The 16,521-nt window shown below is 42.4% G+C and overlaps 1 pseudogene; it reads right to left on the bottom strand.

Annotated features, from left to right (window-relative positions):
- Positions 1-16,521, bottom strand: part of LOC122935958 — an 88,878-nt pseudogene that overhangs the window by 47,512 nt on the left and 24,845 nt on the right.

The following is a 16,521-nucleotide window of genomic DNA, read 5'->3' as shown; positions in this document are numbered from 1 at the left end:
GCAATACTATCAGGCTACGGCCGATCTGGAGAACTATGGCAGGCTGTTCTCTACCAGAATAGCCTGCTGAAAGAAAGAAAGATGGTCCAGCTTCACTGAAAAATACTTGAGGCTTTATTCAATCCCGTGCAGATAAAAACCAACGTACAGCAATGCAGAAAATCGACCGGTTTCGGATCACTGTAGATGCGGATCCTTAGTCATGATGTGCATCAGTAGGAGGTGAGGTTGAGACTAAATAGTGAACCACCAAACACAGGTGATCACAAGCAGGTACAGGACACACCTCCTGATGACATCCTTCACAGATAAAATGCATAGTAATTACAACATGCCAAAAAACATAGAAAAGTAAGATAAAATGTACAAATTGCAATGATAAAAAAGAAGAAGAGTAAACATATTAGTAATGTAGAATAGTATCATGACGCCTATTCAGTCCTGATGGTATCCGTGAGCCTAATTTGAAAATCCAGAAGCACTCACGATTGAGCAACTTTTTCTTGTGATCACCGCCTCTGTTTGGTCTGTTAACCCTTTCCGCTCCTTGTACTGACATGCTGTCTGTATTACCATCATGAACCGCAGCCAAATGCAGACTAGCGGCAGAAACATTTTTTATTTTAGCATGAGGTACATCAGAGATGTGACGGCAAATTCAAATTTTCAAACAGTTTGATGTGCACCCGACGTACTGTAAATTACACAGAGAGCATGTTATGCAATATACCACATATGTGGTGTTGCAATTGATGTATTGCTGAATAGTATGAGTGGTGTGGTTACTTGTAGACACAATATGCGAGCCCATCCTCATATATGAGCAACATGTACATCTTTTATGCCCACATTTAAAATTACCTATGTTTCTCAGCCAAGTAGGCTGGGAGCCAGGTTTATCCTGGTATAGAGAGGGGCTCACTATATTTGCTAAAGTAACAGCACGTCGGGCAACACATCGAACACCGCTTTTCACAACGTCACCCCACGCTTGGTCATATTTGAGAAGATATTTGAGAAAGTAACTTGCTTCTCTTTATGACCAAGCCTGGGCGTTTTGTTGGGAAAGATTAAATTATCCCGAGACATGGTAGAAACCATATTTTTTGATCGGTTTAAAAGTCTGCTGGGATAATTCCTGGCCTGGAGACGAGTGGTGACAGTATTCATTTCTTCAATGCAAGTTTCACTGGAGGAACAATTGCGCAAAGCGCGAATGTATTCGCCCCTAGGGATATTATGGACAGTGTGTGCAGGATGACAGGATCCCGCATGTAGGATGGTATTTCCTGCGGTTTCCTTTCTGTGCGTACGACTATGTACACGGCCATCCCCCACGTCCCCCACCAGACACAAATCCAAAAAGGATATTAGGGTCTTATGAGAATTTAAAGAAAAACGTAAATTGCAATTGTTAGCATTAAGGAAGGATCCGAATGATGGTACGGCCGCCACATCGCCCGACCATACAAGGAGCAGGTCATCGATGTACCGACCGTACCACCGGACGGATCCACTCCATGGGTTGGAATCAGAGAAAAGAAAATGATGTTCCCACCATGCCATATAAACATCATAGGAACATCATTTTCTTTTCTCTGATTCCAACCCATGGAGTGGATCCGTCCGGTGGTACGGTCGGTACATCGATGACCTGCTCCTTGTATGGTCGGGCGATGTGGCAGCCGTACCATCATTCGGATCCTTCCTTAATGCTAACAATTGCAATTTACGTTTTTCTTTAAATTCTCATAAGACCCTAATATCCTTTTTGGTTTGTGTCTGGTGGGGGACGTGGGGGATGGCCGTGTACATAGTCGTACGCACAGAAAGGAAACCGCAGGAAATACCATCCTACATGCGGGATCCTGTCATCCTGCACACACTGTCCATAATATCCCTAGGGGCGAATACATTCGCGCTTTGCGCAATTGTTCCTCCAGTGAAACTTGCATTGAAGAAATGAATACTGTCACCACTCGTCTCCAGGCCAGGAATTATCCCAGCAGACTTTTAAACCGATCAAAAAATATGGTTTCTACCATGTCTCGGGATAATTTAATCTTTCCCAACAAAACGCCCAGGCTTGGTCATAAAGAGAAGCAAGTTACTTTCTCCACGAGTTATAGTTGTGAATATTCACAAATATGTAATATTGTCAAAAGACATCTTCATCTTCTCAAATATGACCAAGCGTGGGGTGACGTTGTGAAAAGCGGTGTTCGATGTGTTGCCCGACGTGCTGTTACTTTAGCAAATATGGTGAGCCCCTCTCTATACCAGGATAAACCTGGCTCCCAGCCTACTTGGCTGAGAAACATAGGTAATTTTAAATGTGGGCATAAAAGATGCACATGTTGCTCATATATGAGGATGGGCTTGCATATTGTGTCTACAAGTAACCACACCACTCATACTATTCAGCAATACATCAATTGCAACACCACATATGTGGTATATTGCATAACATGCTCTCTGTGTAATTTACAGTACGTCGGGTGCACATCCAACTGTTTGAAAATTTGAATTTGCCGTCACATCTCTGATGTACCTCATGCTAAAATAAAAAATGTTTCTGCCGCTAGTCTGCATTTTGCTGCGGTCCATGATGGTAATACAGACAGCATGTCAGTACAAGGAGTGGAAAGGGTTAACAGACCAAACAGAGGCGGTGATCACAAGAAAAAGTTGCTCAATCGTGAGTGCTTTTGGATTTTCAAATTAGGCTCACGGATACCATCAGGACTGAACAGGCGTCATGATACAATTCTACATTACTAATATGTTTACTCTTCTTCTTTTTTATCATTGCAATTTGTACATTTTATCTTACTTTTCTATGTTTTTTGGGCATGTTGTAATTACTATGCATTTTATCTGTGAAGGATGTCATCAGGAGGTGTGTCCTGTACCTGATTGTGATCACCTGTGTTTGGTGGTTCACTATTTAGTCTCGACCTCACTTCCCACTGATGCACATCATGACTAAGGATCCGCATCTACAGTGATCCGAAACCGGTCGATTTTCTGCATTGCTGTATGTTGGTTTTTATCTGCACGGGATTGAATAAAGCCTCAAGTATTTTTCAGTGAAGCTGGACCATCTTTCTTTCTTTTGGGATCCGTTGTGCGCCCAAGGTTCAGGGCGAGGTCCGGGCTCCTGGCTTCCTGTGGAAGAGCGCGGCATTTTCCAGTGTTGCTCCAGAATAGCCTGCTGGATCTGGGATGCTGCATATGTGAACATACCCTCAGAGGCCTCTGGACATGTCCGTACGTTGTGGTTCTTTCAAACTGCTGACTGATGGAGGAGATGCCAAGAGTAGGACCTCCACTGATCTGATATTGACATATTGTAATCTCTGAAAACCAGGGGCAGATTGGGAACTTAAAGTAGCCCTGGAAAAAATATGAAAAGTGGTCCCGTTTCGTAGTTGGGCACAAAATGCATCCCCAAAAACTTTCACTGGCCAGCCGTGAAGAGGACCCAGATGGACCCATCGGCATTGGCTCACTGGGAAATTTCCTTGTAAAGGTCTATGGCCAATCCGCCCCTGCCTTTAACCCATTAAGGACTAAGCCTATTTTCATTTTTGCGTTTTTGATTTTTCCTCCCACGTTCCATAGTCATAACTTTTTTAATTTTCTGCTCACATAGCAATATAAAGGGGTTATTTTTTGCGGGACTAGATGCATTTTTTTTACTGCAACATTTCATTTACCATGTCTTAGTAACAAAGTAACATTTAAAAAATAAAATAAAAAAAAACTAACAAAAAAAACCCACAATTCCACTAAGTTGATATTGCGCGCTGACTGAGCAAAAAATGACATGATGGCCTTATTCTGTGGGTCAATATAATTATTGCAAGTTTTTTATTTTGTTTTATTATTTAAAAAATAAAAACCTTTGAAAAATAAAAATATTCCGTGCATTGCATTTTCTGACAGCCATTACTTTTGGCATACAGAGCTGAATTAAGGCTTGTCTTTTGTGGGACAAACTTTTGTTTTTATTAGTACTATTTTTGGGTTACATACAACTTTTTGAATGAAATATTTAAGCCGCATAGAAGAAAAGGCAACACATTGAGCATTGAGACCTCAATTCAGATATTGATAGTTCTAAAGTGAATGGGGGCCCTCAGAATCAATCTTCTGGTGGAGCCAAGAAACCCCCAGTCTGACACTGTACCTCTTGTTGCTTGGCTAGGAAGGTGTCAATAATATTTTTCTGGTTATTTACATCCAATTCTTTCTTTTGTTTTGTAAATGTCACTCTTACGAATTGCTGAAACGCTCGCATGTTCCGGAAAAATGTTCTGTGAGCTCCTGGAAGCCAGTCCATCAATAATGGAAAACTGTTATACAGCTGAATAAAGAAATGTAAAAGTAGTAATGAACACTAGCATAAAGCGTAATAATAGGTGCTTTTAAAGTTCATGCCTTATATACAAAAGTTTAAAAGGGAGTCCGTCAGTACACAGGGTTGGGGCTGGGAATGGCAGGACAAATATGCCTTTTGCAGAGCTTTTACTACAGTATCAGAAGCATTGAGCATATGAACTTTTATTCCGTCAGATACTACTCCTGCAAGTGCCCGGGATGCAAACTTCACTGTGAAGTGTTTTCTGCATTTAGCTGCTTCGCCACTCGCCTCTCCCCTCTGCTCTGAGTGACAACAGTCACATCCAACCAGGAGACAATGACAACTGTCACTCAGAGCAGAGAGGAGGGTCTGCGAAACAGAAAACACTTTACGGTGAATTTTGTCTCCCAGGCACTTGCAGGAGTAGTATCTGAAGGAATTCATACAATTTGACAATTCGGAAGAAGTTCAATGCAGAGGGCACTTCAGAGTGAAGCTCCACCCCCTGGGCACTTGGAAGATTTGTGCTTGCCGAAACAAACTTCCTATTCACACTATTACTGAAAATAAAAGCTCTGCAAAAAAATATGTTTGTCCTTCTGTTCCTGCCCCCTACCTAGGGCAGTCAGTAAGTTTGCATGGTCACTACTGTTATTGACACTACTACTACAGTATGTCCAGCAATACCCAGAATATCGTTTTCCAGTATACCTTTTTTTTTACCAGTTTCACATGGTTTTCAAAATCTCTGCTTTCAGACAGAGGATTGTGTAAGAAAATGTAGACTAGCACATCCAAAGTCACACATCCATAAAGCTAACATGCAGACGGCAAACAAAACCGTATGGCAGCACACTGTTATACATGCAAACAATAGAACTAGGGATTCTTTTGGATTACAGTGGTACTATATATGAAAAATGGAAGCTCTTTGAGCACATTTTTTGATCAAATGTGTGTTGGGCCCATCTACCAACGTCAAGGTGGTTCTGTAGATGGGTTCCTAACACTAACAGAACTGCCGCTCCTGGGCCTAACCTATGCCTACAATGTTAGAAGTGGTGCAGGAACCAGCTATATTTATACTCTGCTAAGAAGCACTGGACAAATGCGTAGAGAGTGCTCAATCTAAAGGAGGGAGCTACTCTCTAAACACACTGTGAGAAAATTTAGGCTAGCACATCCAAATTCACAGACACACATCCATAAAGCTACATACAAACAGCAAACACAATATGGCAGCACACTGACATACATACAAACAATAGAATTAGGGATTATGTATTATTCTGGATTAAAATGGCACTAAACCTACTATACATAAAAAATGGAAGCTCTTCGTGCACATTTTTGAACAAATGTGTGTCGGGCCCATCTGCCAACGTCAAGGTGACTTCTGAAGATGTTTACCTAATACTAACCGAACTGCCTCTTCTGGGCGTAACCTAAGCCTACAATGTTCAAGACGGTGTAGAAACTAGCCATCTTGATGTTGGTAGATGGACCCGACACATGTTTGATCAAAAATGTGAGCAAAGAGCTTACATTTTTCATGCATAGTAGGTATAGTGCCACTGTAATCCAAAATAATTCCTAATTCTATTGTTTGCATGTACAGGTCCTTCTAAAAAAATTAGCATATTGTGATAAAGTTCATCATTTTCTGTAATGTACTGATAAACATTAGACTTTCATATATTTTAGATTCATTACACACCAACTGAAGTAGTTCAAGCCTTTTATTGTTTTAATATTGATGATTTTGGCATACAGCTCATGAAAACCCAAATTTCCTATCTCAAAAAATTATCATATCATGAAAAGGTTCTCTAAACGAGCTATTAACCTAATCATCTGAATCAACTAATTAACTCTAAACACCTGCAAAAGATTCCTGAGGCTTTTAAAAACTCCCAGCCTGGTTCATTACTCAAAACCGCAATCATGGGTAAGACTGCCGACCTGACTGCTGTCCAGAAGGCCATCATTGACACACTCAAGCAAGAGGGTAAGACACAGAAAGAAATTTCTGAACGAATAGGCTGTTCCCAGAGTGCTGTATCAAGGCACCTCAGTGGGAAGTCTGTGGGAAGGAAAAAGTGTGGCAGAAATCGCTGCACAACGAGAAGAGGTGACCGGACCCTGAGGAAGATTGTGGAGAATGACCGATTCCAGACCTTGGGGGACCTGCGGAAGAAGTGGACTGAGTCTGGAGTAGAAACATCCAGAGCCACCGTGTACAGGCGTGTGCAGGAAATGGGCTACAGGTGCTGCATTCCCCAGTTCAAGCCACTTTTGAACCAGAAACAGCGGCAGAAGCGCCTGACCTGGGCTACAGAGAAGCAGCACTGGACTGTTGCTCAGTGGTCCAAAGTACTTTTTTCAGATAAAAGCAAATTTTGCATGTCATTCGAAAAATAAAGTGCCAGAGTCTGAAGGAAGACTGGGGAGAGGGAAATGCCAAAATGCCTGAAGTCCAGTGTCAAGTACCCACAGTCAGTGATGGTCTGGGGTGCCATGTCAGCTGCTGGTGTTGGTCCACTGTGTTTCATCAAGGGCAGGGTCAATGCAGCTAGCTATCAGGAGATTTTGGAGCACTTCATGCTTCCATCTGCTGAAAAGCTTTATGGAGATGAAGATTTCATTTTTCAGCACGACCTGGCACCTGCTCACAGTGCCAAAACCACTGGTAAATGGTTTTCTGACCATGGTATTATTGTGCTCAATTGGCCTGCCAACTCTCCTGACCTGAACCCCATAGAGAATCTGTGGGATATTGGGAAGAGAAAGTTGAGAGACGCAAGACCCAACACTCTGGATGAGCTTAGGGCCGCTATCAAAGCATCCTGGGCCTCCATAACACCTCAGCAGTGCCACAGGCTGATTGCCTCCATGCCACGCCGCACTGAAGCAGTCATTTCTGCAAAAGGATTCCCGACCAAGTATTGAGTGCATAACTGAACAAAATTATTTGAAGGTTGACTTTTTTTGTATTAAAAACACTTTTCTTTTATTGGTATGAATATGCTAATGAAATATGAAATATGCTAATTTTTTTAGATAGGAAATTTGGGTTTTCATGAGCTGTATGCCAAAATCATCAATATTAAAACAATAAAAGGCTTGAACTACTTCAGTTGGTGTGTAATGAATCTAAAATATATGAAAGTCTAATGTTTATCAGTACATTACAGAAAATGATGAACTTTATCACAATATGCTAATTTTTTTAGAAGGACCTGTATAACAGTGTGCTGCCATTCGTATTTAATAAGGACCATCATTATTTACTTCCAGTGGATAAAATATGCCCAAGCAATGTGTTGCACACACAGGTGAATAGCTGATTACTATACAGTCTGTGATGTGAAGATTCCCATTCAATATCAGCAAGCATAGGTCTTGAAAACCATAAGGGCTACCCTCAAGTGGGAAACATATTGGAGACTTACGCTTCTTTCCTTGATTGTGTGTTTAGAGGCAGTTGCATCATATGAGAGTAATGGACAGAAAAAAGTTTCAATAGACTTCTAAGGTCTCCAGGAAATGAAATACAGCCCATCCACCACAGACCAAGACGAGACAGAGCTGCACACAGTATATATCTGTGTGTTTAGTGTCTCTTCAACTAGGCCTACAGCCTAGCTGTGGTTACATCAGTCACAATTGTATTAAATCCCCATAATAAAGAAAATAATGATACAAAGTCATACAATTCTGACTTACTGCAATCCATGGGCTACCCATGAGTCTTATATTTTCATTAACACAATGTATAAGTTTCAGTATGGTGGGATCCTCATAGTCATATCTGTGACTCAGCAGTAGGCTCACAATTATATTGGCCACTGCACAATTAATATTGGTGACATTATCAAAGGGCTTTCCTGTAAATTTAGAAAATAAACATTTTTAGTAAAAAATAAATAAAAGCTATTGATTACAAAGGGTCATGCAAAGGAAATGTTGAATAAAAGAATGAAGCCAGAATGAAATGTCTATTTTACTAAAATTAACATAGAACTTTAAATAAATCCAATAGTAACTCAATGTAAGTGCAATCTTGTGGCACCGGTAAGCAAGATGGATTCAGGTTGGTTGGCTGCAGTTTAGCATGAGTATTGTACTGGTCAAGTAGTAGTCTGGGTGATGGGCGTCTTAGCTGTTCACTCTGATTTCTGTATACTCAAGGATTCACTGGAGTACTTGATATAACTGATCTCTCTGGAGAACCTTTTCCAGGAGCAGGAGCTCTGCAGTGTGCTTCCACTCTGTGTCTGAGAAGGAAGCAGGACCAGCCCACTCCTACCAAGAGGGGAGGAACAGGGTGGATAGCCCTGTTCCTTGCAAACCATTGCCATCCATACACTTACTAGTAGTAACTGCCATAAAAATACAAAAATACAAACCAATACATAATACAAAACTACATACAATTGTAGTAGTCCTAGGTCTGGGGTACTGCGCCTACATGGTAAAATAGTTTAGAAGGCTGAAAAAAGACATCCGTCCATCCAGTTCAGCCTGTTATGCTGCAAGTTGATCCAGAGGAAGACAAAAAACCTTATGAAGTGGCAGACAATTTTCCTCATTCCTTCCCGATTACAATCAGGATCCAATCTGAATAACTCCCTGGATCAACAACCCTTCTCTAGTAACTATAACCTGTAATATGATTACCCTCCAGAAATACATCCATTCCCCTCTTGAACTTTTTTAGTGAATTCACCATCAGGGTTGGGTCTCGGTGTTGGGCTGTACCGAAATTCTCCCCGGAGACGTTGAGGTCTGCCAACCCAGGACCCAGTGGCAATGTCCCCCACCATTACCCTGCGCGTGATTGTCTTCCCCTTTTCTGCCGAAGTGGTGGCCACCCCTACTGCTGGCCCTTCGTTCCTAGGGTTCTGGCCGCCCCCCTGAACAAGGCCAATCTCCTCGGCTTATTCCTGTCTCAGGAGTATCCTTAACTCTTACAACTGGAGATAGGGCAGGGAACCCTGAAAAGTCTCTTCTTATTATGAGTTCATAGTGGAGATTTGTGGGTCCACCTGCCAGCTACCGTAGTTAGAGACACCAGCGCGGTGGGGTAGTCTTTCAAGTCTCCATAAATGCACATCACCACAACTTTCCGGCCAGTATACTCAGCAGGAAACCCTTACCAGGGTCACCAAGTCCTGCAGCGCCTCTGCTTGAGTGTCTCCCACTTCCACCTGGCACAAGTTGTCTAGAGCCTCCGGGGTACCTGTGGCACAGTTTCCTAGCATATAGCGATTGTCGGTAACCACAATTAGTGTCCATAAGCTCAACCAGATGAGGACACTCAGCCCTGGTGTGGCCAGGTTCCTGACACTGCCAGCAGATTAACTGGGTCTGGTCCATAGGGGGAACCTCCTCTGGGATTTTATTGGCTAATACCAGTGGGCCTGGGGTGGGGAGTTCTGGAGTTTGCCTGCCCTCCTCCCAAAAGAACCCCCCTTGAGATTCTTGGTGGCCTCGTAGCGTTCCACCAGGTTTACCATATTCAGGGCATTTCCAAGAGATACCTGGCCGATTCAGTGCTAGAGAGGGGGTGGCAGCACCCTCCAGAATGTCAGCCAATAGTCTATTCAGCATAGCCATGGGACTCAGCACATCAGGCTGTAGCCACTTTTGCAAAAGGTGGAGTAAGTCATAATACTGGGGTCTCGCAGGCTCAGCCGGCTTAAACCCTCACTGATGTACCCGCTGGGCCCGGACCAACACATTCACCCCCAGTCTTGCCAAAATCTTCCCTTTCGGTAGTCGGCCACTTGATCGCCCGGCAAGTCGAAATACACCCGCTGGGACTCTGATGCCAGGAAAGAAGCAACGACCTCAGCCCAATGGTCTCAGGGCAGATTTTCCCTGGTGGCCACTTTCTCGTACATCACCAGGTAGGTTTCGATGTCGTCTGCAGGTGTCATCTTCGGGATCACTGCACGGACTGCTTTCCAGGCATCGTGGATGCCTGGGGTTGCTCCTGCTTTCTGCAAAGCCATCACGTGTTGTAGCAGTAACTAGTTGGTCTATTGCTGCTGCATATTAGCCTACCATTGGTGCAGGTTGGTCTCCCACTGCTGCAAATTAGCCTCCATGAGGGCCTTCACAACAGCCTCCATTTTGTCATGGGGCATGGGTTGGAATACAGCTGGTTTGATGTAGAACATACAACTGTGCCCAAAAATGCAAACCCAAAAATATATCGGCGTTCACGCCAGGAGAAAAGGTGACTTTTATTGTTTATGGACTTACCTTGTGTGTGAACAAACACCAAGCCACCTGCGTTTTGTGATACACCTTATCTGCATTTTGTTATACACCAATGTGTGAATAAACACCGCTGTTTGATTCAAGAACTGAACTTTGCCTCTATACTGCATCCGCTAGTCCTAACTACCAGAGTGAATCCCCACAATAGATATTAGATCTCCCCTCAGTTGTCTTTTTTTCCAAAGTGATTAACCCTAATTTTGATCATCTTTCAGGGTACTGTAGTTGTCCCATTCCAGTTATTACTTTAGTTGCCCTTCTCTGAAACCTCTCCAGCACTGTTATGTCTGCCTTGTTCACAGGAGCCCAGAACTGTACACAATACGTTATGTGTGGTCTGACTAGTGACTTGTAAAATGGTAGGACTATGTTCTCATCACTGCATCTATGCCCATTTTGATGCACCCCATTATCTTATTGCCTTTGGCAGCAGCTGCTTGACACTGATTTCTGCAGCTTAGTTTGCTGTTCACTAATATTCCTAAGTTCTTTAACATGTCAGTGTTACCCAGTGTTTTACTATTTAGTATGTACGGGTGACTTGCAGTATTCCTTCCCATGTGCATAACCTTAAATTTTTTAGTGTTAAACCCCATCTGCCACTTATCTGCACAGGCATCCAATTTATCCAGAGCCATTTGTAGCAGTATACTCAAATCTTTTGAGTTATTTATTTTTATTTGTTTTTAGAGATGTTTCTATCTGATTATTTCTGCAATCCTAGAGTGGAAAGCAACACATACTATTCAAGGGCCAAAAAGATCCTCTCTCTAAGAACTGACCCCTTACATGATGGTATCTGCAAGTGGTTCCAGCAGCCTTTGGATCAGGTTGATGTTTTATGAAGCTGTCCTTGCAAGAAACGTAGAGGTAGCATTCAAACTAGGGCAACGGCAAGGTTGTTGCAGTAGATAAGGGCCAGATTGTGCATCATTGTCATTACATATGCACAAACAATTATCCTTTTTATGTATTTATAGAATTAAAACACTCCCCTTTGTATGATTTAAACCTCTCTACTAAACACTCTGCCTCCTGAATGATCCTGTTTTCCATGCTCTTCTTCCCCATTCCATAATCTCGTAGCGTGGAGACTGTAAATCTTCTCATCACTTTCCAGTTCTCTCCATTGGAAAAGACAACACCTGAATAGAATGAATACATGTATGGGTGAGGTTACACCTAGAATTTTTGTCCTTTGACTTATGATTGATTAAAATGACAGTTGCATACAATAAAATTTACTGATTTGGGCTACAGCTGTAGATCAATAGTTACAATTAAAAGTGCTACAAAAAGTCTAGTTGTAGCCCCAGCCTTATACTAATCCATAGCATATGGAGCTTAAAGAAGTCCACTATGGGAATGCCTTTACCAGTGAACATGTAAGGAAGGACAGGAGAGAGCCCAAAAAGGCTGGACTTTTGGCATCCTTCTGCGGAGTGCTAGAACTGGGTCCTGTGGGCCTGTGCAGGAGTTGAGGCCAGTGCCTGGTCACCAGTGGGAGAAGTCCCTCTGAAACTGTGGGAGTGGTGAACTAGAGGCCATGAGTCCTGAATGAGGGTCTTTGCAGAGCTGAGGAGTATTGTCCTACCATAAATTGAATAAGTCCTCTAAGGCCTAGTTCACACGAACGTTTTTTTTGCGGGTGTACGGGCCGTTTTTTTGTGTTCCGTATACGGTCCGTATACGGAACCATTCATTTCAATGGTTCCGCAAAAAAAACGGAATGTGTTCCGTATGCATTCCGTTTCCGTATTTCCGTTTTTCCGTTCCGTTGAAAGATAGAGCTTGTCCTATATTTGGCCGTAAATCACGGGTCGTGGCTCCATTAAAGTCAATGGGTCCGCAAAAAAAACGGAATGCATACGGAACACATCCGTATGTCATCCGTTTTTTGCGGATCACTAATTTAGAAATACTAGGCCCAGCCTACTTTAGCCATGTGTTCGGTGTTTACAAACTTTGCTAAGAGCACATGTGCAGGTGCTGAAACCGGCCCCAGCCTGTCTGCCTTGCAAGATAGCAGCTTCTCAAGATGGATGTGGAGAAATTGATCCTGCTGATCCAGGAACGTCCTCTGCTTTGGGACACTCGGACGGAGGCCTATCACGACCGCATGTGCAAGGAGCGGGCATGGGACGAGGTGACCCGTGACATGTTGCCCAGAGAGTGGGAGAAGGGCACTTCCTCCAAACGCCGAAAATTAGGTATGACAACCCATGTTGATGTGTTTTATGTGTAAAATGCCTATAATGTCATTGTTACTTGTCAAGCAGTGGTGTATATTGGAGTATATTACACAAGCAGGTAAATCAGTATGTTTTTTTATTTAATGTGCACCATGAGGATGTTGTGTAGCACTTGCTTTTTCAATGTGAAAGTGCTCAGCACTATATATTGCTTGATTATTCATCAGCCATGGCCACCTGTGGCTCACCTGCTGTACTAAAACCTCAATTATAACCATGGCCTGCTGCAGTCTGATATATATTTCATGTGTGGACATGATTAGAGGTATACTGTGTGTGTACTGTATACTGTATACTTATATTGTGTATCCCTGTAATGTCCAAATATCAAGTGTGAATAATGTTTAAAGGCCTGTTATGATTCCCGGGTTACAACAATCCTACTATTTTGCAGGTTATTCAGCCTATTAGGTTTGAAAATCTCCAGTATATGGTATACGAAATTAAGTATTTGCCGGTTTTAATGTAGTAGTAACCATATTTTGTCATGTGATTTTATACGTGTGATTACATTTTTTACGTTACAATTGTTGGTATGTTATATTTCTACAGTCCAACGCTTAAAGACTCGCTGGCAGTCGTGCCGGGATCAGTTCCGCCGGGAACGAGTTCAGGCCATGGGCAAAAGTGGTGATGGAGGCGTCCGAAAGAAGCCATACCTTTATACCCGGCAGTTGGCTTTCTTAAAGCCAGTGCTGGACCTTAGGCCGTAAGTATGAAATGCCTAGATTATTTAGAATGTTTGCTTAGGAATGTCCCCAAATCTATTAGTAGTGGCTTATTTTTAGTTAAAAAATTTTCATGTTGTTATAATATCTAGTGTGAATATACTGCCCTTGTCACCACAATGATCACTAAAGTATTCCAGCTATCATTGTTTATCCTGATATGACCGGAACAAATGGCTAACATTATAAACAGGTGAGGATAGCGATAAGGGACAACCATCTGGGCAGCTCTATATTAACATAATAAGGATCTCCAAACGCCTTTTCAGATTGATTAGTTATCCTGATATTCAATATTTGACACGTTTACTGGACCCATGTCATCCAGTGTGGGTTACGAAATGTGGCTTATACAGACGTGGACAAAATTGTTGGTACCCTTTGGTCAATGAAAGAAAAAGTCACAATGGTCACAGAAATAACTTTAATCTGACAAAAGTAATAATAAATTAAAATTCTATAAATGTTAACCAATGAAAGTCAGACATTGTTTTTCAACCATGCTTCAACAGAATTATGTAAAAAAATAAACTCATGAAACAGGCATGGACAAAAATGATGGTACCCCTAACTTAATATTTTGTTGCGCAACCTTTTGAGGCAATCACTGCAATCAAACGCTTCCTGTAACTGTCAATGAGACATCTGCACCTCTCAGCAGGTATTTTGGCCCACTCCTCATGAGCAAACTGCTCCAGTTGTGTCCGGTTTGAAGGGTGCCTTTTCCAGACTGCATGTTTCAGCTCCTTCCAAAGATGCTCAATAGGATTGAGGTCAGGGCTCATAGAAGGCCACTCTAGAATAGTCCAATTTTTTCCTCTTAGCCATTCTTGGGTGTTTTTAGCGGTGTGTTTTGGGTCATTGTCCTGTTGCAAGACCCATGACCTGCGACTGAGACCAAGCTTTCTGACACTGGCTAGTACATTTCTCTCTAGAATTCCTTGATAGTCTTGAGATTTCATTGTACCCTGCACAGATTCAAGACACCCTGTGCCAGACGCAGCAAAGCAGCCCCAGAACATAACAGAGCCTCCTCCATGTTTCACAGTAGGGACAGTGTTCTTTTCTTGATATGCTTCATTTTTTCGTCTGTGAACATACAGCTGATGTGCCTTGGCAAAAACTTCGATTTTTGTCTCATCTGTCCACAGGACATTCTCCCAGAAGCTTTGTGGCTTGTCAACATGTAGTTTGGCATATTCCAGTCTTGCTTTTTTATGATTCGTTTTCAACAATGGTGTCCTCCTTGGTCGTCTCCCATGTAGTCCACTTTGGCTCAAACAACGACGGATGGTGCGATCTGACACTGATGTTCCTTGAGCATGAAGTTCACCTTGAATCTCTTTAGAAGTCTTTCTAGGCTCTTTTGTTACCATTCGGATTATCCGTCTCTTAGATTTGTCATCAATTTTCCTCCTGCGGCCACGTCCAGGGAGGTTGGCTACAGTCCCATGGATCTTAAACTTATGAATAATATGTGCAACTGTACTCACAGGAACATCTAGTTGCTTGGAGATGGTCTTATAGCCTTTACCTTTAACATGCTTGTCTATAATTTTCTTTCTGATCTCTTGAGACAGCTCTTTCCTTTGCTTCCTCTGGTCCATGTCGAGTGTGGTACACACCATATCACCAAACAACACAGTGATTACCTGGAGCCATATATATAGGCCCAATGGCTGATTACAAGGTTGTAGACACCTGTGATGCTAATTAGTGGACACACCTTGAATTAACATGTCCCTTTGGTCACATTATGTTCTGTGTTTTCTAGGGGTACCATCATTTTTGTCCATGCCTGTTTCATGAGTTTATTTTTTTACATAATTCTGTTGAAGCATGGTTGAAAAACAATGTCTGACTTTCATTGGTTAACATTTATAGAATTTTAATTTATTATTACTTTTGTCAGATTAAAGTTATTTCTGTGACCATTGTGACTTTTTCTTTCATTGACCAAAGGGTACCAACAATTTTGTCCACGTCTGTATGTTCATACAATGTATATATATATATATATAGCAATCTTATTTACATTACTCTCTCATTCCACAGCACCGTTGACAGCCTGGAAGAGCAGAGAGGCCTGGAGTCTACAACCAGTGATGAGGAGCGTGTGGCTGCTCCACAGGATTCCCCTTCTCTGGCCACTGAAGAGCCACTACTGTCGCAACCGTTGGATCCGGCAGAGAGGGAGGAGTCTTCTGCTGTGGAGGTTGGGGCTGAGGTTCATTCGAGCCCCGAACCTTTATTAAGGAGACCATCACGGCGGAGAAGGGGCGCACCACAGCCTGCCGAACCTGCCTTAAATACTCGAGCCATTGTTGAAAGTCAGGTGCTCGAGTATTTAAGGCAGAGAAGGATTGAGGGCAAGGAAGAAAGAATGCTCAGTGGCCTAGCGCCACTTATAGAACCTTTGTCTGCTGAAAAGCAAGATATATTTGTTTCTGTTATGGCTACTGTAGCCAACATTCTAAAAAGCCCTATGGACCCAGTGGAGCTAGTGCGGGCAGTCCATAATGTACATTGTCGGGCTTTAACTATAAGCGTTGGCACATCAGCCCAACCAGGGCCCAGTATGTATTTCCAGCAGCCCATCCAGCAAACTTATTCCCAGCCCCTATTTTCTCAGGAACATGATTTTGCCCTTCGACCCCCTTGTCCTGTACCAAGGATTAGATACCCACCACCCCCTAATGTGGCTGGCCCAAGCACACAGGGCCCTTTTATGCGGGAATTATCCGAAATGTAATTAGTTTTTTGTTTATTTGTTGGGTATTTGATAGCTGAATATGAAGCACTTTTATTTTTACCATGGAAAATGTTAATTAAAAATATATACAAAGATTGCAAAAATCTCTATCCTTTTATTAGCATCAACATTTAA

This window comes from Bufo gargarizans, chromosome 4 (genome assembly GCF_014858855.1).
Source record: "Bufo gargarizans isolate SCDJY-AF-19 chromosome 4, ASM1485885v1, whole genome shotgun sequence".
NCBI classification, from domain to species: Eukaryota; Metazoa; Chordata; class Amphibia; order Anura; family Bufonidae; genus Bufo; species Bufo gargarizans.
The sequence above is the reverse complement of the archived record's forward strand: the minus strand, read 5'-3'. Positions and strand labels throughout refer to the sequence as shown.